Source organism: Canis lupus, chromosome 23 (genome assembly GCF_011100685.1).
Source record: "Canis lupus familiaris isolate Mischka breed German Shepherd chromosome 23, alternate assembly UU_Cfam_GSD_1.0, whole genome shotgun sequence".
NCBI classification, from domain to species: Eukaryota; Metazoa; Chordata; class Mammalia; order Carnivora; family Canidae; genus Canis; species Canis lupus.
In genome coordinates this window covers 1,951,397-1,976,736 of record NC_049244.1, presented here as the reverse complement: position 1 = coordinate 1,976,736, position 25,340 = coordinate 1,951,397, and the positions used below count along the sequence as shown (strand labels likewise).

The 25,340-nt window shown below is 42.1% G+C and overlaps 1 long non-coding RNA gene and 1 other non-coding gene across 2 annotated transcripts; both read right to left on the bottom strand.

Moving 5' to 3' along the window:
• Positions 1–214: 214 nt before the first annotated feature.
• LOC119865334 lies at positions 215–25,234 on the bottom strand. The gene is made up of 3 exons (XR_005376673.1): positions 25,101–25,234; positions 1,980–2,814; positions 215–490 (listed from the first exon to the last, which is right to left on the bottom strand). It is a non-coding gene; the product is annotated as an uncharacterized LOC119865334 (long non-coding RNA).
• On the bottom strand, positions 24,971–25,083 carry MIR8807 (microRNA mir-8807). Its single transcript, NR_128747.1, has one exon. It is a non-coding gene; the product is annotated as a microRNA mir-8807 (primary transcript).
• Positions 25,235–25,340: the final 106 nt, after the last annotated feature.

The window sequence follows — 25,340 nt, the reverse complement described above, 5'->3', positions numbered from 1 at the left end:
GCCCCTCCCTCTGGAAAATTGTTCAATAAAGATTAAAATTTTAAAAAATACGATGCAGTTTGGCAGTTACTTACTAGTCAATAATTAGTTTTCCAGAGAGCAAGAAAGAAGGGGATACCTTTGAGAACCTGAACTTAATCCAGGCATAGACTTGATTTTGAATTTCTTTTTAAGATTTTATTTATTCATGAGACACACGGAGAGAGGCAGAGTCATAGAGGGAGAAGCGGGCTCCTTGCAGGGAGCCCAATGCGGGACTAGATCCCAGGATCACAGGATCATATCCTGAGTTGAAGGCAGGCACTCAACCACTGAGCCCCCTAGGCGCCCCATTGACTTTGAATTTAAACAGGAAAGTAGTCACTAGTGAGGAGAGATGCAGGAATATGTAGCATCATGGCAGGGAGCTGCAGCCTTGCTTCAGATGGACTTCTTCAAGTGTGAGATAGGACAGGAGCCCTTCTGAGGTAAGGAGATAGATGAGCATTTCCTAGATTCAAAAGACAAGGGGAATGTCCAAAATGTTACAAAGCAGGAAGAATGATTAACTATCAAGGCCTATGGGGTTGCCAGATATTTATAAAACACAGTTAAGGATAGGATAGCTGCAGCCATAGCAGGGGAGATATTCTTGTTGTCTGGGATGGAGGTGCTTAGAAGTCAGAAAGGCTGAGGGTTATCCTCATGGAGGAGACTGATTCGGAACTGAGGAGAGGTGCTGACTTACAGGGTTGGGTCAGTTCCCCCAGAGAGTCCCCTGGGTTGAGAGAAACTGCATGTGGGGGTCAGCTGTGAAGAGGTTGGAGAGGAGGGTGTGATAAGAGGCCGGAGTCTCTGGGTGTGACCTGAGAGGTGACACATTCGGGAAAAATCTGGGTCTGACATCTAGCCCTCAAGATCAGCATATGGCGAGCAGTCCGGGTGGCTCAGCGGTTTAGCGCGGCCTTCGGCCCAGGGCGATCCTGGAGTCCCGGGATAGAGTCCCACGTTGGGCTCCCTGCATGGAGCCTGCTTCTCCCTCTGCCTGTGTCTCTGCCTCTCTCTCTCTCATGAATAAATAAAAATAAAATTTAAAAAAATGAACCACTCTTATAAAAAAAAAAAAAAGATCAGCATGGCTAGGGGTTGGAGGTTCAGAGACAGGCAGAGCTAAACTTAAGTTGTAGCTCTGTCATTTTCTAGACACCTCATACTGTCCTTTAAATAAAGCTTACTGACCCTAGCTCTTGTCTCTTGTTAAATTGTAAGTACTCCATGAGTAGCAGGCTTATGTGAGGATTCAATAAGTGCATACGTGTAAATCCAAGTCGCAGATTCTTTATCATGCCTGAAATGTTTTCTCTTTTACAGATCTCAAGATCACAGAAATGTGATTCATCATCTTCCTAATACATTATCAGTATTTGTCTGTGCAGTGCAGTTAATCATGACCATTGATTTGGGTAGTTTTTCACAGTATACAAGTACTTTCCTACACATCAATCATGGAGTGAAGAATGATTCTGGTAATGAGGATTAGTAGGACAGACCTCCAACTACCATTGTACTAGGAGGCTAGGTGAACATCACCCAGTTTCCCTGCAATTTAAACTTTAGTCTGTATTTGGTGACTCTATTTACCCTATGGGGATTGTGGTACCAACATTGGACTCATAAAGTCTGAACTCCAGCTTCGGTCCTGTGCAAGGAGTTGTCATAGCTGGCCTCATGTGATGAGAGTCACGGACCCTCCAGCATGACATGAGTTCTTGGGTTGTTCCACTAACCATTAAATAGATCTAAAGAGGACTGGCACATGTCCAGGGTGATGGAAAGCAGAGCGAGGGTAGAAGCTCTGGTATTGCTTGAATCCCACATATAGAGAAGCCATGCTAACAGATGGCAGGTGCATCCAGAGAGTGGGAACAGGGCACAGCAGGGAGGTTTCGAGCTCTAAAGTGCTGACATGCATGCTGGAGAACAAATGCTGGTGCAGTTACCCAAGAATTCTGAAAGGAGAAGTTCAGGACTGGTGTCTTTGCTGTGGAAACATGAGTCCCCAAGTGATTATGCTGAGGGTTTCCTCGGACTTTATGTTTCATCCTGAAAATTAAAACTAATGAAATAATAACTGTGAGCAGAAAGTCTACTTCAAGTATAAAACTGCATGATTTTCATATTGTCATCTATGAGATCAGGATAATATCTCCTTAAAGTGCAGAGCAACCATTGCTCCCTTCCTTTGGACCCCAGGAGACTTGGGGGCTCACCCTGTCAGTGCACCCCTGTGGGTTGGGCCGAGAGAGCATCATCCCCAGGTGATTGGTGGGGGATTCCTGCCTGGTGTGTCCAGTGATGCTTCCAACTTCTGGATTCTCGTGGCTTCTTTCCCTTTCCCCAGTTTTATCAACCCGGTTTTCAAACTGTTCCTGGATGAGAATACATAGGACAGGTGGTGGCTGAGTTCCTGACAATGAAATAACAGGTAAGTAGGGACTTGACTTCGTTGCTGAACTGAGCCATCTTGGCCAAATAGCCAGGTTTCTCATTTTGGCTTGGGTGTTAAAAGTGCACTCAGGAAATACTGATGCTAGTTATATTCACCATGTTAGGTCAGGTCTGCTGGTCTGCTGTGGTCAGGTCTGCTGTGGAAAGAATCTCCTGCCAACATTTACACTCACTGTTCCAGCTTCCATGAGTAGAGTGACTTCACAGAACAAATGGGAAAGGTTCTCTTCTCTTCTCTTTTCTCTTCTCTTTTATTTCTTTTGTTTCTCCAGTCCTTAGGTTCAGGGGACAAACAAGTCCTTCGTATCATTTAGGGAGTGCAGGGGCCTTAGGCATGTGGTGAAAAGAAAAGGCAGAGATAAGTGAGAGAAGTATCTAGACCAGTGCAAAGGTAGGTGTTTCATCAGGTGAGTCCAGGTTATGGCGCTGGGAGGACTGTGGGACTGAGCAAGAGAGAGCAATGAGGAGTCATTTATTTTCCCTAATGTTAAACATTCAAATGTTTTTATATACTCTATACTTGAACATCTTGATAGCTTCAAAAAGGATAAGCAATATCCCCTTACCAAACTTATTCACAACACCTCAATCTCCCACTGTGTTCTTCACTTTTATTTAATTTTGAAAATCAAACACCATGTACGCAGAGTATCATTTTCTTAATTTGGAACTCCATGCTAAGGAGGAGTAGGGCAGACAGAACAGGATGCAGGGTGTTGGTCAGAAAATGACAGGCGATGAAGCTACAGGCTCCAGCTCCCCAAAGTCACACCAGTAAGACAGCCAAAATCTGTCTGATCCAGCTGGGACCCAACAAGTGGCATCAAGGGTCTCTTTTCTTCTCTCACCCCTGCCTGTCCTGGCAAGAGTACCAATTAGCCTCCAGGATGGGTGTGTGTATGTGTATCTTTCCCCTCTCTTCCTGGCACCCCTAGAGTTGTGATTGTGCCCCGATGTTTCCAGAGAGTAATGGTAACGACCATGCAAACTAGAGATGCCTGTCAGTCTTGTGTTTTTAGTAGTTGAATGGCCACAAAGTGTGTACAGTGGGTCCAGGTGCAATGAGTCATTGACTCTTGCTTCCTCCCTGTTCTACAAAGGATTCAACTTTCTTTGGGAACACAGCCCAAAGTTCTTGGGGTGAAGGACTGCACTGGGGTAGGTCTGGAAAAGCAGCCCCAGGCTGGAAGGATTGGGGCAGGTAAGTGAATTGCTAGGGGGAAAGGCTATGAGGTGAAAGGCTGAGGACACAGGAAGCTTGGCCTATAAAGTCAGGGTCCTACTGGCTCCCAGTTTGGCTAGGGTCTCAGAGGAGCAGAGAGGGGCTGGCATGCCAGCTACCTGCCAGGAGAATATAGCAGGAGGCAGCAGAAAGCAGGAGGTGTGGCTCATAAATGTCTCTGAAGATAATCTCCTTTGTGGCTACTGACACCAGGATACAGGGAAGACTTTATTCTTGTTTTTCACAATTGTTTAAGCTATTCCAATTCCTTGCCTTTCTGCATAAGTTTAAAAACTTCCATGTACTTTTCTTTTCTTTTTACATCTTGGATTTCTGCCACTTGCTGTTTTCCTTTAAAAGTTTATTATCAACATCTTTCTCTGTCAGAATCTATAAATCTATAAATGTGACTCAGTGGTTGAGTATCTGCCTTTGGCTCAAGGCATGATTCTGGAGTCCCGGGATTGAGTCCCACATCAGGCTCCCTGCATGGAGCCTGCCTCTCTCTGTGTGTCTGTCATAAATAGATTTTTAAAATCTTTTTAAAAAAAAGAAGCTATAAATGTATCTTATAATAATATAAACAAACCACAACACAAATGGATAGCACTGCGTTGTGTTGATATGCTAGAATTTACTTACCTGGTCCCTCTTCATGACTTTTTTTTTTTTTTTTTTTACAAATGTTCTGTTTTGATAAAGGGTTAGTATCCAAAATCTATAAAGAATATTTCAAACTCAACACCCAAAGAACAAATAATCCGGTCAAAAAATGGGCAGAAGACATGAACAGACATTTCCTCAGCTCAGGGAAATACAAATCAAAACCACAATGAGATACCATCTCACACCAATCAGAATGGTTAAAATGAACAAGTCAGCAAAAAATCAATGTTGACTAGGATGAGGAGAAAGGGGAATCCTACTACACTGCTGGTGGGAATGCAAGCTGGTACAGACACTCTGGAAAACAGTATGGAGGTCCCTCAAAAAGTTAAAAATAGAGCTTCCTTAGGACCCAGAAATTGCAGTATTAAGTATATATCCTAAACATACAAATGTGGTGTCTGAAGGGGCCCCTGCACCCCAATGTTTATAGCAGCAATTTCCACAATAGCCAGACTATGGAAAGAGCCCAGATGTCCATTGACAGATGAATGGATAAAGAAGATGTGGTATGTATTTATAATGGAATATTACTCAGCCATGAAAAATGAAATCTTGCCATTAGCAATAATATGGATGGAACTAGAGGATATTGTGCTAAGCAAAATAAGTCCGTCAGAGAAAGACAATTACCATATAATTTCACTCATGTGGAAATGAAGAAACAAACCAGAGGAACATAGAGGAAGAGAGGGAAAAATAAAACAAGATGCCATCAGAGAGGGAGACGAACCATGAGAGTCTCTTAACTAGGGGAAACAAACTGAGGGCGGCTGGAGAGGAGATGTGGAGGGATGGGGTAACTGGGTGATAGGCAGGAAGAAGGACACGTGATGTAACAAGAACTGGGTGTTATATACAAGTGATGAGTCACTGAACTTTACCTCTGAAACTAATAATGCATTATATGTTAATTAATTGAATTCAAATAAAAAGTGCATGTTCTATTATTATAATATGTGATGCTGATATTACTGTTTTTATTGTATATGTATTTGCAAATGATCCCACATTAGTTATTGCTATTGACTTTTCTTGTTGGACATGTAAAGATCAACTTGCTTACACTCTATGTGGTCAAGCTTATTGATCTTTCCTTTGTGGCTTCTAGGAAGTTTTTATTTTTATTTCTTTTTTTTAAGATTTTATTTATTCATAGAGACAGAGAGAGAGGGGCAGAGACACAGGCAGAGGGAGAAGCAGGCTCCATACAGGAAGCCTGACGTGGGACTCGATCCCGAGTCTCCAGGATCACACCCCAGGCTGCAGGTGGAGCTAAACTGCTGCGCTACCGGGGCTGCCCTTCTAGGAGGTTTTTAAGAATGTAAGAGAGATGTGCAGGCTGGAATTATGGACTAAATATGATTCATGGTTCCAAATTTACAGTCCATGCCTGCCCACACCCCTACATATTTCACAAGGCCACTGGGAGCCTGGGAACTATTACTCTTACTGTGAGAACACTGTGAAGGGCTGTCCTCTCCACAGCACCAGGAAAATTTTCATATTCCTCCGGAGCTTGGAAGCAAACCCTGTAGCCATGAGAATTCTGTGAGGAGGCTCTACCCTTCTCAATAGCCATCACTCCAGTAAATGATAGCTCCTAGGCCCTGCTGATAAACTGTTCCAAGTCTGTTTCCTTCTGCCAGGATCTGCCCTGCAGGCCAAGAGGCTCATAGCAGAGGCACCCATGGCCACACTGGATGCAAAACACCTCTCATGGGCCCAGGTTGGAGATCCAAGGCTCAAGCAGAAATGATCCATGTCTTTTCAGCTGATGACTGTTCAGGTGTCAGGGATATCTGGTGGACACTTATATATCTTCTTCCTCCAGAACTCCAGGGAAATGGGCAATAGATGGGATTTCAGTGCAGAAAGGGAAACAGTACTCCAGGAGCCCTGTGCACTACCAGGATCATTGCTGGGGTGCCAGAGTGTTGGCACACCATCCACTTCCCCAGGAGTGGCTCTGGAGAAGGGTACAGGCCAGCACTGTGCTCCAGAGTCACTGAAGTGACAAGAAAGGATCAACTGGTGTGCTCCAGTGCCCCTTTGCCCATAGGGACCTAGTGGGAGTGCTGGGTGCAAAGAGGAGACAGTGTTCGTGTCCTCTGCACTTCATTGTGCACCCCAGTGGTGGTTTTTCCTTTTCTAATTTTTCCAAACCTTGCTTGGTAGTGGGGATCTCTCATGGATGTGCATGGAGGGCACCAGGAGGCCTCCCAAATACAAGTGGATCCTCCCATATATACTCATTAGAATGTCACAATTATTAAAAGTCCCCACTAAGTAGCTGGGGACCCTCTCCAAATGGCTGATGTGAGAAGCTTCCCTGTATTACCATCAATGAGGGTTTGAAGTCCTTGGTCCAGTCACCTGGTGTTCCACTCTCATCACCTTGGGTCTGAGAGCCATCTGAGTGCCATTTTCACAAGAAGTGATGGGTTACCTGTCAGCTGTTTATAGTTTCCTCTGGACCTCACTGAGAAATGTTCATGAGAGCATATCTGGGATTGCTGCTAGAGGGCTACTTAGGGAGGCCATCTGCATGAGTGATGTCTCCTGGTGGTGTCCTGGGATCCTAACTAGTGACCTTCTCAACAGCTGGCTGTCACCTGTTGCCTATTCCCAGAAGGTCCACCAGATGGTCATGGGGTTGAATAGAAAATAGAATGATTTAACAATTGTTTGCCTGTCACTGAAGTCCAGTATATGATAGACATTAGGAAGGTAGAAATTCCTGAGGTTTGTTTGTGGCAATGCAAATTACCATTGTTATACTTACTCTTCATTATTTTAATGGTAATATTGTTTGCAGTCAATGACAGAAATATGAATCAAGTTTTTCATTCCACAGAGTTTGACTGATTAAAGATGATGAAGTAGAGGTTTGGGTATGCAGAGTTTGAATCCTCTGAAGGCCAAGGATCTTCTCCCTGCAGCCCACACATATGCTCTCACACAAAATCTGAAGCAACCAGCCCAGAAATCCAGATCCCAACCTCTCAGGACTTGGTCAATGCCTGATAACTTCCTCATTTTTAATCCTTCTTTCAACTAAGAACCAAACGGGGAAAGTCAAATATGTTCCCCTAAGCAATCAGCTAGGATGCTTATAGTCAACCCATCTCCAGCTTCCTCATAGCACAGCACTACCTGGGATGAAGGCATGCTTTCCTTTTCTTGTACCACAAAGCTTTCCTGCTCCTCCTCCTGTCTCTGAGTCTGCCAAAGCAAATATGATAGCGGACTCACTTGCTGCATACAGTTGTCTCTGAATACACAGTGCTCTTTCTCATTTGGAGGTCTTTGTTGAAGTCTACAGAGGTTAGTAGAATGGGAAGCAAAAATTACTCAGGATAAAAAGCCTTGCTCCTGTTAAAGCTCTAAAGAGATTTTTTACTGATTAACCACAGTGTTTACAGCTAAGATATAATTCACATACCATAAAATTCACCCTTTGAAAAGGATACAATTCAGTGATTTATGTCTTCAGAAAGTTGTGCAGGCATCATCTTTCCCCAATCCAGAACACTTCACCTCAGAAAGAAACCCACTAACCCCTTTAGTAGTCACTTTCCATTTCACTCTCCCCATTCCTTGGTGATGACCAGTGTGCTTTGTGTCTCTATGGAGTTGCCTATTTAGTATATTTCAAGAAAAAAGAATTTTATGATTCGTGGACATTTAGGTTTGGCTTTTTACACTTCACATCATAATTTATTTTCTACAAATCTATAAAATTTGCCCTCACAACCTTTTCATGATACATTTCCATGGCATTGAGCACTGCCTTCCAGCCAAGTCTAACTTGCCCTAGCAACCTTCAACTCTCAGCAAACCCAGAAGGCACCAGTCAGCCATGTGTACTTTTTCAGAACTCCTGAAGCCACCCACCCCTACCAGGGCTCCAGCAATGGACAGACGCCCTGATGGCTGGGGAGTAGGGGAAGTGTTGTGGCAATGGCATGTGGAGAAAGGGATGAGAGAAGAAACAGACTGCTAAAGCCCATAGCAACTGATATTCCTAGTCTACTCTGAACCGAGGACCAACCATGTCCAGCCTACTTAGCTTGAGAGATCAGAAGCAATTGGGTGCCTTCAGGATGGGATGACCCATCCAAGGCTGGGCACCCCAACAGTCAATGCTGTGTAGCTATGCCATGTCAGGCTCCAATCACGAACGTGTTTTGAAAAGCCCTGGGGTCTCCTGACCTCTGTTGCTAAGCTGCTATTGACATAACCTCCATCATTCTGTGGTCCAAGCCAATAAACTGTCCACAGAGTTCCCAGGAGATTGTGCAAGCTCAGAGTGTGTGGCCAGTGGCATCAGATCTGGTACAGCTGGATGTCACGAGGGAGGAAAGTCAAGTCCCTTGTATTTCAATGTTACCCTGGAAGCACCTGCCCTTCTCTTACTCACTCTGGCATCTCTCCACCCAGGCATTCAACACACATGGCTATGGAGTAGGCGGGATCTCAGGGACAGCAGTAACAGGGTATCACAGCAACTGCAATGTCTTATAGTGACCAGTGCCAGGCACCTGCTCAAGCTCCACCTCCAGCAGCCGCTCTAGCAGAGCATCACTGCCTGATTCACTTAGGGTTAGGAACAGGAGTTCCAAAGGCACCAGTGATTTGTCCTAATTCACACACAGAGTCGAAACCTTAGGTGTGGTGGCTCTTAAAGCTGTCCCTGAAGAATAGATCTCCTATCTAGGAGACAGGTTGATCCTCAGATAGTTACAGTCTACTTGGTTAAATATAAAAGGATGTGGTCAGGAGAAAGGAGGTGGTGAGCTCAGCGTCCAACTGGTCCTGTTTCCCCACTTCCTGCTGCCCCATGGCCCAGCCACTGAGATATCTCCCTGCCAATAAACTGAGCTTCCATGTTGTCTTGTGTTGCCTCAGACACAACAGAGGAATGGCTGCCCTTCAAGTGGAAATTAGGTTTCATACTACTGAAGGATACAGGCCTAAGCTGTCTTCAAAGTGTAAACAAAGATTAAAGTTTCCAGAGAGGCGAGGATTAGAACAGAACCCTGGGGCACCTGATCTTGGAGGAAGAGAGGGAGGGTGGGAGAAGAATCCTATCTTTGGTGAACTTGACCTGCCTGTGTTTAATCATTTCACTTATTCATCATTAAACCATCTTTGCATTGTTCTGAGCCCCTTTCTGCAATGGCCAAGGGTCTTCACAGAGTTCACAGGCTGGAGAGGTCATTAAAGTGTGAACACAACACTTGGAGCTCACAGATGTGAGGGTGCAGGGAGAAAGTATGGGGTTCGAGAAGTACTTCAAGGAAGGGGTGACATCTAACCTAGAACTTCCAGAATGAGTGACCATCTACCCAAAGCCTGGCACTCAACAGTAGCCAAATACAAGACAAATGAATGAGCAAGTAAGTGAATGAATGGTTGTATCTCTAACACATAAGGAAGAGGAACAGTACACTCAGGCTGAGGCATGAAGACAGGGGCACATGAGGGACAGGTGGGAAGGGACTGCAGCCCAATGTTGGTCTCACCTTCTTTACTGGCATCTTATAGCCACAACAGCATGAGTTCCAGCTGCTCAGGGAGCAATTGCTTGTCTTCTGCTCTGGGGTACTGCTTGTCATTTTCATCAACAATGCCTGTGTGCCCTCAGTGTCCCCATGTGTAACTGTGCAACCCTCAAGGGGCCTTCGGGGGTAGGTTGAGGCACAGCCTGGTGGCGGGGGCAGGGAAGGAGAGAATGACAGGGGGTCCTTCAGAAGTGGAATCATGGCAGGGGATACATTGGAGGATATGTAGAAGAGGCTTTCTCAGGGCATGATGGTGGGGCTATTAGGGGATTCCCTCAAAGAGAGGGACTTCAGCAAGAGATGATGCAAGGGAGTAGGTCAGTGTGGGACCCAGACTTTGAGAAGTTTGGGATAAACAGAGACAGAGAAGGCTGGAAGGAGATGAACACAGGGAACCAAGACCATCAAGGTCAGAGGTCATAACCCACCTGAGACTGGAAGGGGACTGAGGATGTGGAAGAAGTTCATTGACAGGAATCATCAAGATGGAGACCCATCATGTTCATTCACAGCCTCCTCATTCCTAACAATGCTGAGACCAGGGAGGCCCTTCAATAAACATGTGCTGACTAGTCCCAAATCACTTCTGTTTCTACTTTGAATTACTCTTGTAGAATTTCCTGAAATCAACAAATTGATGACCAGGTTCAGCTTAATTACCTCAGAAGTGAAACCTAGCATTACGCATAAAAGCAAAATATGACTCCAGGCAAAGCTAAGAATCCAAACCATAAAATAAGACTATCAACATGTACCTTGGCTTCAGGGCCTTTGCACTTGTTCTTCCAGACTGAAATATCTTTCCACTGTACTTGTCTGCTCCCTAAATGCATTCAGCAATTTGCTCACACTTCCTTCCTGACTTTATTGTTCCTCATGGTACATATCAATACCTGACTTTGTGTATGTTTAACTTAATTTTTACTATTCTGTCAGCCATATGAGAATGAGGACCTCCCTGCTGCTTCACCCCTGTTGTGCCCTGATGTCTTGAACAGGCCTGGCACACAGTAGGCTTAGGTGAATGTCCTCCAGGCAAGCTTGAATTGGGGACACCTAGTAGTCTGGGAGCACTGTCCCAGATGGAGATGAAGGAGGCCAGAAGGACAACTTGCTGAAGCTTTCATTGTAGTAATATCTCCTGGGGTTAACCTAGGAGGCAATGAGAAGGTACTCCAATAAGAAGGCTGAAAGACATTAATATTTTTCCCAGAGCTGGAACAAATAATCCTAAAACTTGTATGGAACCAGAAGACCTCAAATAGCCAAAGGAAAGTTGAAAAAGAAAACAAAGATTGTGGCCTCACAATTCTGAAAGGCAAGCCATATTACAAAGCTGTGATCATCAAGACAGTATGGTACTGGCACAAAAACAGACACATAGATCAATGGAACAGAATAGAGAATCCAGAAGTGGACCCTCAATTTTATGGTCAATTAATATTTGATAAAGGAGGAAAGACGATCCACTGGAAGAAAGACAGTCTTTTCAATAAATGGTGCTGGGAAAATTGGACATCCACATGCAGCAGAATGAAACTAGACCACTCTCTTGCACCATACACAAAGATAAACTCAAAATGGATGAAAGATCTAAATGTGAGACAAGATTCCATCAAAATCCTAGAGGAGAACACAGGCAACACCCTTTTTGAACTCGGCCTCAGTAACTTCTTGCAAGATACATCCACGAAGGCAAAAGAAACAAAAGCAAAAATGAACTATTGGGACTTCATCAAGATAAAGAGAGTATTTTGAAAGCACCAAGGAAAAAGGAAACAGATATACACAAGGGCAAAGCCATAAGGTTATCAGATGAGTTTTCAGCAGAAATTCTTCAGGCCAGGGGCAGCCCAGCCCGGGTGGCTTAGCGGTTTAGCGCCTCCTTCAGCCAGGGGCCTGATCCTGGAGACCCGGGATTGAGTCCCACATCTGTCTCCCTGCATGGAGCCTTCTTCTCCCTCTGCCTGTGTCTCTTCCTCTCTCTCCGTGTGTGTCTCTCATGAATAAATAAATAAAATCTTTTTTTAAAAAAAAAAGAAAAAAAGAAATTCTTCAGGCCAAAAGGAAGTAGTAGGATATATTTAAGATACTGTAACCAAGAATACTCTATCCTGCAAGGTTACTATTCAGAATAGGAGAAATACAGAATATCCCAGATGAACAGAAGTTAAAGGCATTCATCACCACTAAACCAGCCTGGTAAGAAATGTCAAAGGAAATTGTTGAAGTTAAAAGAAAATACCATATTAGGAGGAAGAAATTGATGAAAGGGAAAAACATTTCACAAGTCAATGCAAATATATAATAAAAGTAGTAGATCAATCACTTATACAACCAGTATGGACCAGTTAAAGCACAAAAGCAGTAACAATCAGTTATATCTACAAAAATCAGTCAGTGGATACACAAAATAAAAGGCTGTAAAGTAGGACATAATATACAGAAAATGTAGGAGGGAGAATAAAAATGTAGTGCTTCTGGAATGAATTCAATCTTAAGTGACTATTAACAGTATAGACAGCTGTACATATACAGACAGATGTTATGTATGAACTTACAGGTAACCACAAATCAAATACCTATAATGGACACAGAAAATAAAGAAAAGGAATCAAAGTATAGCAGTAAAGAATTCCATCAAACCATAAGTGAAAAGAGCAAGAGACTAAAGGAACAGAGAAGAACTACAAAAACAACTGTAACACAAGTAACAAAATGACAATAAGTACATATGTGTCAATAATTGCCTTAAAAGTAAATGAATAAAATGTTCCAATCAAAAGACACGGGGTTACTGAATGGATAAAAATCAAGACCCAGCTCTATGCTCCCTATAAGAGACTCATTTCAGACCTAAAGACGCATGCAGATTGAAAGTGAATGGACGGAAAAACCTTTACCATACAAGTGGAGTTGAAAAGAAAGCTAGGATAGAAATACTTATATTGAATAAAATAGCACAAAGGTGATGTGCAACAAGGGACAAAAAGGACATTACATAATGATAAAGTGAGCAGTCCAATTAAAGTTTATAACAATTGTACATGTTTATGCACCCAACCTGAGAACACCTAAATACATAAAGCAGCCATTAACAGACATAATGGAAGACAATAATAGTAACACAATCATAGTGGAGAAATTTAACACCCCACATATATCCATAGATAGAATATCCAGACAGAAAATCAACAAGGAAACAGTGGCTTTCTATAACACAGCAGACCAGATGGACCTGACACATATATACAGAACATTCCATCTTAAAACAGCACAATATGCATTCTTTTAATGTGCACATAGAACATTCTTCAAAACAACTTCCTGCTCTGAGGACCAGAGAGCCTGGCACACCATTTCTACACCTCTTCCCCAAGTCCACCCCCAATATATCAGCACTCACTGACTTCAGTATGAAATATAGCACCACCCAGTGCTGGCCTAAGCAGCATACACCAAGCCCTGCCCCCTCGGCCCCTGCAGATGCTTCTACAATAGGGATAGTTCACCTGAGAATCAGCAAGAAGGCCTCACCCCCAGAAGACCAGTACAAATTTCTCACACTCACCAAGTCTACTGATTATAGAGTGCTGCAAAGCTTCATCTCTAGAGGAAGTAGGATCAAGCTTACTATATTTTATTTATTTATTTATTTATTTATTTATTTATTTATTTATTTATTTATGATCTAGCTTGTTTTGACAAGCACACCAAAATATGCCTAGGCTCTAGCTTCCTTTTTTCCCTTTGACAAGTCTCAATACAGCCATTACTCTCAGGAGCAGGAATAAAACAGGCTTTACCATCAAAAACAAACAAACAAAAAAAACCAAAACACAATAACCCAGACAAAATGGTAATTTAGAGGAATTCACCCCAAAAAACAGAACAGGAAGAAGTAATGGCTAGGGATTTAATCAATACAGTTATAAGTAATATATCTAAACTAGATTTTAAAACAATTAATTATAAGGATACTAGCTGGGCTTGAGAAAAACAAAGAAAACACTAGAGAATCCCTTATTGCAGAGATAAAAGAACTAAAAAACTAGTCAGGCCAAAATGTAAATGCTATAACTAACTCAAACCTGAATGGATGCCAAGACAATGAGGATAGATGAATCAGAGGAATGACTCACTGATATAGAAGTTAAAATTATGGAAAACAATGAAGCTGAAAAAAAAAGAGGAAAATAAAATACTGGATTGTAAATGTACACCTAAGGAACTGAGCAACTCCTTAAAGCATAATACTATTTGTAACACAGGAATCTCCGAAAAAGAGAAAGAAAAAGGAGCAGGTTTCTTTGAGCAAATTATAGCTGAAAATTTCCCTAATCTGGAGAAAGACACAGACAATGAAACCCAAGAAGCATAGATACTTGCCATTTAATTCCACAAAAGCCAGCCATCACCAAGACCTATCATAGTCAAATTCATAAGATACACATACAAGGAAAGAACCCAGAAAGCAACAAGAGGGGCGGGGGAGGGGGAATCCTTAACATACAAGGGAAAAACAGATCAGGTTCACAGCAGATCTGTCTACAGAAACTTGGGAGGCCAGAAGAGAATGGCAGGATACATGCTCAATGGGGAAAATCTGCATCCAAGCATACTCTATCCAGCAAAGCTGTCATTCAGAATAGAAGAGATAGAGTTTCCCAGACAAACATAACCTAAAGGAGTTCATGACCATGAAAAAAGCCCTGAAAGAAATATTAAAGGGGACTCTTTGAGTGAGGACATATAAAAGATCAAAATCAGCAAAGACTAGAAAGGAGCAGAGAACAAAACTCACAAACACCAATTTTACAGATAACACAATGGCATTAAATTCATATCTATAAATAATCACTCTGAATGTAAATAGATTAAATGCTCTAATTGAAAACATGCGGTATCAGAATGGATACAAAAAAAAGATTCATCTATATACTGCCTACAAGAGACTAATTTGATCTAAAGACATCTGCAGATTGAAAATGATAAGGTAGAGCACTATCTATATGTTAACGGATGCCAAAAGAATGTCAGACTATCCATATATCTATCAGATAAAGTAGTTTTTAATCCAAAGACAGTAACAAGAGATGAAGGGCATTAAATCATAATTAAGAGTCTATACATCAAGAAGATCTAACGATTGTAAATATTTATGCTCTCACCTTGGAGCACTCAAATGTGTAAATCAATTAATAACAAGCATAAAAAAACTCAACTGATAGTAACACAATAATAGTAGGGTCCTTAGCACCCCACCCACAGCAATGGATAGATCATCTAAGCAGAAGATCAAGAAAACAATGGTTTCGAATGACATACTGGACCAGATGGACTTCACAGATATATTCAGGGAATTTCATTCTAAAGCACTAGAATACACATTTGTTTCAATTGCACATGGAACATTTTCCAGAATAGATCACATACTGGGTCACTGACCAGTCCTCAATAAATACAAAAACTTGAGATCATTCTCTGCATATTTTCAGACAATGCTATGAAACTTGAAGTCAAGCATAGTAATAATAATGATAATAATAATAATTTGGGAGGACTACAGATATATGGAGGTTAAAGAACATCCTACTAAATAATGAATGAGTTACCCAGGAAATTAAAGAGGAAAAAAAGTTTTTAAATACATGGAAGCAAAAGAAAATGAAAACACAACAGCCCAAAACTTTGGGATGCAACTAAGGTGGTCCTAAGAGAGAAGTATATTGCAATACAGGCCTACATCAAAAAGCCAGAAAAATCTCAAATACACAAACTAATCTTACACCTTAAGGAACCAGAAAGGAACAGCACATACAGCCTACGGCAAGCAGAAGAAGGGAAATAATAAAGATTAGAGCAGAAATAAGGATATAGAAACAAAAGAAACAGTAGAACAGATCAATGAAACCAAGGGTTGGTGCTTTGAAAGAATTAAGAAAATGGAGAAACCTGTAGCCAGACTTATGAAAAAGAGAACAGAAAGGACCCAAATAAATAAAATCATGAATGAAATAGATCACAGCCAACACCACAGAAATACAAACAATGATAAGAGGATATTATGAAAAATTATATGCCAGCAAACTCGGCAATCTGGAAGAAACAGACAAATTCCTAGGAACACAGAAACTGTCAAAACTGAAACAAGAAGAGAGAGAAAATTTGAACCCATTATCAGAAAAAAAAAAAAGTCAATCAGTAATATAAAAAAAAAAATCTCCCAACAAACAACAGTCCAGGTCCAGATGGCTTTATTACCAGGGGTATTTTACCAAACATTTAAAGAAGAATTAATACCTATTCTTCTCAAACTGTTTCAAAAAATAGAAATGGAAGCAAAACTCCAAAACTCATTCTACAATTACAAGCATTATCCTGATTCCAAAACTAGACATATCTACTTAAAGAGAACTACAGGCCAATATCCCTGATGAATATGGATGCAAAAATTCTCAACAAGATACTAACTAACTGAATCTAAAAGTACACTAAAAGAATTACTCACCATGATCAAGTGGGATTAATTTCTGGGCTGCAGTAATGGTTCAGTGTCCACAAATCAATCAACATGATATACCACATTAATTAAAGAAAAGATGAGAACCATATGATCCTGTCAATAGTTTGAGAGAAAGTGTTTGGCAGAGTACAGCATCCATTCTTTTTTTTTTTTTTTTTTTTTACAGCATCCATTCTTAATAAAAACCCTCAACAGAGTAGGGATAGATGGAACATACCTCAACATCATAAAAGCTATATATGAAAGACTTACAACTAATATCAGCCTCAATGGGGAAAAAAAATAAGAGCTTCTCTTTATGGTCAGAATTGAGACAGGGATGTCCACTCTTGTCATTACTATTTAACATAGTACTGGAAGTATTAGCTTCCAGCAATCAGACAACAAAAAAAGTAAAAGCACTCAAGTCAGCAAGAAAGAAGTCAAACATTCATTCTTCACATACTTCATGATACCCTATGCCAGAAAACCAAAAACTTGCTAGCATTTATACAGGAATTCAGCAAAGTCACAGGATATAAAATCAATGTACAGAAATCTGTTATTTCTATACACCAAAAACAAAACAGCAGAAAAAGAAATCAAGGAATTGATCCCTTTTACAACTGCACCAAAAAACATAAGATACCAAGAATAAACATAACAAAAGAAGTAAAAGATCTGGAATCTGAAAAACTATAGAACACTGGTGGAAGCATGACACCTGGGTGGCTCAGTGGTTGAGCATCTGCCTTCGGCTCAGGTTGTGATCCCAGGGTCCTGGCATCAGGTACCACATCGGGTTCCCTGCAGGGAACCTACTTCTCCCTCTCCTTCGGTCTCTCTCTCTGTGTCTCTCATAAATAAATAAAAAAATAAAAAAAAAGAACACTCATGCAAGAAATTGAAGAGGACACAAAGAAATGAGAAAGCATCCCATGCTCATGGATGGAAAGAAGAAACATTGTTAAAATGTCTATATTACCCTAAGTAATCTACACATTTAACACAATCCCTGTAAAACTATGACCAGAATTTTTCACAGAGCTATAACAAACAATCCTAAAATTTATATGGAGCCACAAAACATCCTGAATAGCCAAAGCAAGTTGAAAAGAAAACCAAAGCTGGTGATATAACAATTCCAGACATCCAGCTATAGTACAAAGCTGTAGTCATGAAGACAGTATGGTACTGGCACAAAAACAGACACACATAGATCAATGGAATAGAGTAGAAGACTCAGAAATGGACCCACAACTATATGTCCAACTAATTTTCAACAAAGATGAAAGAATACCTAATTTTAAAAAGACAGTCTTCAACAAATGCTGGTGGGAAAACTGGACAGAAACATGCAGAAGAATGAAACTGGACCACTTTCTTACATGATACACAAAAATAAATCAAAATGGAGTGGCACAGGAAACCACCAAAATCCTACAGAACACGGACAGCAACCTCTTTGACCTCAGCCACAGCAACTTCTTACTAGACACATCACTGGAGGTAAGGGAAACAAAAGAAAAAATGAACTATTGGGACTTCATCAGGATAAAAAGCTTCTGCACAGAAAAGAAAGCAATCAACAAAACTAAAAGACAGCCTATGGAATGGGAGAAGATATTTGCAAATGACATATCAGATAAAGGGCTAGTATCCAAGATCCATAAAGAACTTATCAAACTCAACACCCAAGAAACAAACAATCCAGTCATGCAATGGCCAGAAGTCATGAACAGAAATTTCATCAAAGAAGACATACACATGGCCAAGAAGCACATGAAAAAATGCTCCACATCACTTGCCATCAGGGAAATACAAATCAAAACCACAATGAGATACCACCTCACACCAGTGAAAACAGCTAAAATTAACAAGACAGGAAGCAACAAATGTTGGAGAGGATAAAAGGGAACCTTCTTGCACTGTTGGTGGGAATGCAAACTGGTACAGCCACTCTGGAAAACATTGTGGAGGTTCCTCAAGAAGTTAAAAATAGAGCTAACTTATAACCCAGCAATTGTACTACTGGGTATTTACCCCAAAAATACTGATGTAGTGAAAACACCTACACCCCAATATTCATAGCAGCAATGTCCACAATAGCCAAACTGTGGAAGGAGTCACATTGTCCTTTGACAGATGAATGGATAAAGAAGATGTAGTCAGGCAGCCCAGGAGGCTCAGCGGTTTGGCGCTGCCTTCAGCCCAGGGCCTGATCCTGGAGGACTGGGATCACGTCCCATGTCGGGCTCCCTGCGTGGAGCCTGCTTCTCCCTCTGCCTGTGTCTCTGCCTCTCTGTGTCTCTGTCTCTGTCTCTCTCTCTGTGTGTCTCTCATGAATAAATAAATAAAATCTTAAAAAAAAAAGATGTGGTCTATATATACGATGGAATATTACTCAGCCATCAGAAAGGATGAATACCCACCGTTTTCTTTGATGTGGATGGAACTGCAGGGTATTATGCTGAGTGAAATAAGTCCATGAGAGAAGCACAATGATCATACGGTTTCACAGGGAATATAAGAAATAGTGAAAGGGATTATTAGAAGTGAAAGGAGGGAAACTGAGGGGGGGGGAATTAGAGAGGGAGACAGCCATGAGTGACTCCTAACTCTGGGAAACAAAGGGTTGCAGAAGGGGAGGTGGGTAGGGTGATGGGGTAGCTGGGTGACGAGCACTGAGGAGGGCACTTGATGGGATGAGCATTGGGTATTATACTATTTGTTGGCAAATTTAATTTAAAAAATTGAAATTACTGTGGCTGAGTTTCTTTTGCTCAGCCACAGTAACTTCTTGCAAGATACATCCACGAAGGCAAAAGAAACAAAAACAAAAATGAACTATTGGGACTTCATCAAGATAAGAAAGCTTTTGCACAGCAAAGGATACAGTCAACAAAACTCAAAGACAACCTACAGAATGGGAGAAGATATTTGCAAATGACGTATCAGACAAAGGGCTAGTTTCCAAGATCTATAAAGAACTTCTTAAACTCAACAGCAAAGAAACAAACAATCCAATCATGAAATGGGCAAAAGACATGAACAGAAATCTCACAGAGGAAGACATAGACATGGCCAACAAGCACATGAGAAAATGCTCTGCATCACTGGCCATCAGGGAAATACAAATCCAAACCACAATGAGATACCACCTCACCCCAGTGAGAATGGGGAACATTAACAAGGCAGGAAACCACAAATGTTGGAGAGGATGCGGAGAAAAGGGGAACCCTCTTCCACTGTTGGTGGGAATGTGAACTGGTGCAGCCACTCTGGAAAACTGTGTGGAGGTTCCTCAAAGAGTTAAAAAAAGACCTGCCCTATGACCCAGCAATTGGCCTGCTGGGGATTTACCCCAAAGATACAGATGCAATGAAATGCCGGGACACCTGCACCCCGATGTTTCTAGCAGCAATGTCCACAATAGCCAAACTGTGGAAGGAGCCTCGGTGTCCATCGAAAGATGAATGGATAAAGAAGATGTGGTCTATGTATACAATGGAATATTACTCAACCATTAGAAACGACAAATACCCACCATTTGCTTCGACATGGCTGGAACTGGAGGGTATTATGCTGAGTGAAGTAAGTCAATCGGAGAAGGATAAACAGTGTATGTTCTCATTCATTTGGGGAATATAAATAATAGTGAAAGGGAATATAAGGGAAGGGAGAAGAAATGTGTGGGAAATATCAGAAAGGGAGACAGAACATAGAGACTCCTAACTCTGGGAAACGAACTAGGGGTGGTGGAAGGGGAGGAGGGCGGGGGGTGGGGGTGAATGGGTGACAGGCACTGAGGGGGGCACTTGAGGGGATGAGCACTGGGTGTTATTCTGTATGTTGGCAAATTGAACACCAATAAAAAATAAATTTTTATAAAAATAAATAAATAAATAAAACCTCAAAAAAATTGAAATTAAAAAAATTGAATTTAAATAAGAAATTAAGGGACGCCTGGGTGGCTCAGCAGTTGAGCGTCTGCCTTCGACCCAGGGTATGATCCTGGAGTCCCAGGTTGAGTCCCCACATCATGCTCCCTACATGGAGCCTGCTTCTCTCTCTGCCTATGTCTCTGCCTCTCTCTGTGTGTCTTTCATGAATAAATAAAATTTTTAGAAATAAATAAGGAATTAAAAATAAATAATAGGGAAATGGGCAAAAAATAAATGTTGGTGAGGATGTGGAGAAATTGGAATCTTGTGTTTTGGTGGTGAAAAACAGAATTCATGCAGCTGATGTAGAGGACAGTTGATGTGAAGTAATTCTGAACACAGAATTACCAGATGATCCAGCAATGCCACCTTTGGATATATACATAAAAAAATTGAAAGCAGGGCCTAAATGAGTTATTTTTACACCTATGTCTATATCAGCATTATTCACTACAGACAAAAGTTGTAAGTAACCCAAATGTCCACTGATGGATACATGAATTGATAAAACATGGTATACATACACATTCAGCTTGTAAAAGGAAATTTTGATTCATTCTACAATATAACATGGATTAACCTTGAGAATATTAAATAAACCATATATTTAATGATATTTGATTATTAATGATTATGATTTAATGATATTGATTAAATATCAAATAAACCATTTGACAAAAGGTCAAATACTGGATGATTCCACTTCTATGAGGTATCTAGTCAAATTCATGAGACAAAAAGTAGAATAATGGTTGCCTTGGGCTGGTGGAAAGAAGGAATGGGAAGTTACTGTTTATTGAGTTTCAATTAGGAAAGATCAAAAAGTTTTGGAGTTGGTTAGAGGGAATGGTCGTAGAACAATGTGAATATACTTAATACCACAGAACTACACTCTTAAAAATAAAATGGTAAGTTTTGTTATATACGTTAATTCAAAATTTTCATCTTACTCAATAAATGTTTTTTGAGTTCCTAGACTGAGCCCTGGGGATTCAGTAAAGGTGGAGCTCTTCAGTCATGGAACAGGTAAACAAGTAGATAAATTACAGGGTGCTAAATGCTGTCAGGGAAAGAGGGGGCCACATAACCTGCAGCCTGGGTGTGTTTCTGTGCTTATGAGGAACAGCCAGGGGAAAAAAAAAATCCCACAACTGCTGGAGCCTAGGTTCAGATTTGAAGGAGAGGGAAGTAGTCAACTGGAGGAGGGACTACAGTGAGGGAGTATACCTAGCGGTGGGTATCAGCTGTGTGCAGGAGACAGGAATATGAAGTAGTGGGGTGCAGAGAAAGTCCGTGTGGCTGCAGATTCAAGGGCTGGCAAGTGGGGGGAGTTGCCAGTTAGACATGATGAACTGAGTAGAAGCATAAAATATTTTAAGTCGGGTTTGGGTTTAGGTCACATCATCACTGAGTTTTTAGCAGCATGTTTGCAGTCTAGATGGGGAAGAAGATGGATAAACACACCCACACATACTGGAATTTTAATACAAAGCTTCAGAGCTAAGTTCTTCTAAATCAGTGGTCTGGCACGGGAGGTCATTGTTCTTATATATGTCTCTGAGACTCTTCTCCCCTCTGTAGCTTCTGAAAGTTTAGCTTTTCCCAACTCCATTTTTAACCCCTCCCTCCCCCTATGTACTCTCCACTTTGGTCATCTCTGTCCTCAGCAGTTAAGGTGAAGAGATGAAATGGATCCAGTCAGATCCTGGTCTGGATTGAGGGGAGCTGATGAAGCTGCCACTCAGTTAAATATATATACTTATTGAGGACCTACTATGTTCTTTGTAGAGTGCTCTGAGGATACAATGGTGAGTAAACTGACCCAGGTCTCGAACCCTACAGGGTTGGACGGTACAGTGGGAGAGAAACAGAATCATAGATCACCCTCTGTGTCTGTAGTTGCGAACATCCCCATTTTCACTTTCTTTGGTTTACCTAAGGTCCACCACAGTCTGGAAGCAGATGATCCTCCTTCTGATGCACTGTCAGGTCAATAGTAGCCTAACTGTACATCACAATGCCTACATCACTCACGTCATTTCACTTTATCCCATGGTTATTTTTATCATCTCCTATCATCACAACAAGGGTGAGTATAAAACAATAAGAGATCTTGAGAGAGACCATGCATTCATGTAACTTTTATTATAGTACATTGCTATAATTATTGTTTTATTATTAATTATTGTTGTTAACTTCATACTGCGCCTGATTTATAAATTAAACTTTATCATAGATATGTATGTGTAGGAAAAAACATAGTATATATATGGTTCAGTACTGTCCACAGTTCAGGCATGGGGTATTGGGGGGGTCTTAGAACATGGATAAGGAGAAACTATTGTTATTTTAACTGCAAAAAAGGTGCTACTTCCTCCTAGTAGGGGAATAGAATGTGGGATCCTAGGACAGGCACTGTACTTGAGAAACTAATACAAACTGCTCACCAGAAGGAGTTGTGTGCAGCACATGGAGACCTCTGAAGGACAGGCCAGGACAGCCTTGGTGGGCTGAGGGAGGGAAGGGAATGAGGCTGCAGAAATGCAGGACCTAGCTTATCACAGGCAGTGGAACCTCCTCTGTTATCAAGGCTATCAATGCCTCCAAATGAAGAATAACAAACCTTGCTGGTCTCTGGGACACATTAGCATTTTACTCTGCACAGGATTTTGACCACAGAGGTAGGAGAATCCAAATTCTGTTTTTCACAATCAGACAAATAAATGTTTGACTTAGATCCAACCAACCATGGGGATCCCTGGGTGGCTCAGCGGTTTAGTGCCTGCCTTTGGCCCAGGGCGTGATCCTGGAGTCCTGGAACTGAGTCCCACATCAGGTTCCCTGTGATGGGGCCTGCTTCTCCCTCTGCCTGTGTCTCTACCTCTCTCTTTCTCTCTCTGTGTGTCTCTCATGATAAAATAAATAAAATCTACAAAAAAAAAAGATCCAACCAACCAACAGTAACAAAAGAAGAGGAAAGTCTAGTAAATGAAAACACAGGTTAAGGATATAATGTATCCTTCAATAATCAATTTTAATGATTAAGAAAATATACAGAATTGAAATTAACAGAAGAATCTATCAATAAAATCAACCTAGGGATCCCTGGGTGGCGCAGCGGTTTGGCGCCTGCCTTTGGCCCAGGGCGCGATCCTGGAGACCCGGGATCGAATCCCACGTCGGGCTCCCGGTGCATGGAGCCTGCTTCTCCCTCTGCCTGTGTCTCTGCCTCTCTCTCTCTCTCTGTGACTATCATGAATAAATAAATAAAATCTTTAAAAAAATAAATAAATAAATAAATAAAATAAAATCAACCTAAAGAATAAAATGAATAGCAGTTTCAGTACTGCAACTCCATTGATGGCTGAGTAATACTCCATTGTACATATATACCACATCTTCATCCATTCATCTTTCAATGGACAGCTGGGCTCCTTCCATATTTTGGCTACTGAGGGCTTTGCTGGTCTAAACATTGGGGTGTATGTGCTCCTTCAAATCACTCTCTTTGTATTCTTTGAATAAATCCCCAGTAGTGCAATTGCTGGGTCCTAGAGTAGCTCTATTTTTAACTTCTTTTTTTTTAAATTTTTTAAATTTTTATTTATTTATGATAGTCACAGAGAGAGAGAGAGAGAGAGAGAGAGAGAGAGAGAGGCAGAGACACAGGCAGAGGGAGAAGCAGGCTCCATGCACCGGGAGCCCGAGGTGGGATTCGATCCCCGGTCTCCAGGATCGCGCCCTGGGCCAAAGGCAGGCGCCAAACCGCTGCGCCACCCAGGGATCCCTATTTTTAACTTCTTGAGGATCCTTCAGACTGTTTTCCAGAGTGGCTGCACCAGTTTGCACCCCCATCAACAACGGAAGAGGGTTACATTCTCTCTGCAACCTCGCCAACATCTCTTATTCCCTGAGCTGTTAAATTTTAGCCTTTCTTACCAGTGTTTCAATTTATAGTTCCCTGATGACTTCCTCCAATCACTTGTAAAAATGTAAACCACTCTTTGATCACAGAGCCAACCAAATTCTGGTGGTAGATTTGGCCTGCAGCCCCATCCTATATGATAAACAATTTCTGGTCACTGAAGATGACCACATATCTACATTTCAGTAAAGTTACCCAATAGAGACAATTTAGAAGCTTAGAGATTAATCTCAACATTTTTGTTCTGCTCAGATTAGAAAGCAGTTGTTACTGCCATTCTGGAGATTAACAGATTAGGTCCTCCAGCCCCTTGCTATACTTGAAAACCACCCATTTGTGAGGTATCCTAAAACCTGGAAATCCAAACCTTCAGGAAGAGCAATCTAAGTGGACAACACATCAGCAGATCCTACAAAGCCCTCGGTTTTTGCAGGCACAGCCGTGAAACACGGGTCTTCAGGAATGCAGGCTAGTGGTGAGAGCTCCGGCCGTAGTGCAGCAGCTCAAAGCCGCAGGTCAGTACCGCCCCTCCGCACTGCACTGGCGTCCCTGCTGCTGACGGGACGCGGGGCCCCGGACACGCACACTCACGCCCGGCTGGGGGCGGCCCTCGGCGCCCCCCGCCCCCCGCCCCGCGCCCCCACAGCCTGACCGAGCAGCCAGCTGGTTCTCAGCCTCCTTCCCAGGCGCCAGAGCACACAGAAAACCTCGCCCAAGCACTCTCCTCACGCCAGGAAAAGAGACCTAAGCAGAAAGAGCATGGCAAGGAGGCCGCGCTACTAACCACCGTCCACCCTCACACCGCTAAGGTGACCAACTACTCGCCCACAGACGGAGACTACTCGGTCGCCCCGGACGGACTTGGATCCCGGAGTCTCGCGACATCTGCTACTGTCCGACGCTCCAATAGTAAGACATCTCGCGGGAGTCCCCCCGCAGCGCCGGAGGGTCAGGTGACTTCACGGCTCCGCCCGCGTCTTCCGGGCCGCGGGGACCTCCTCACGCGGGCGGCGGGCGGCGGGCG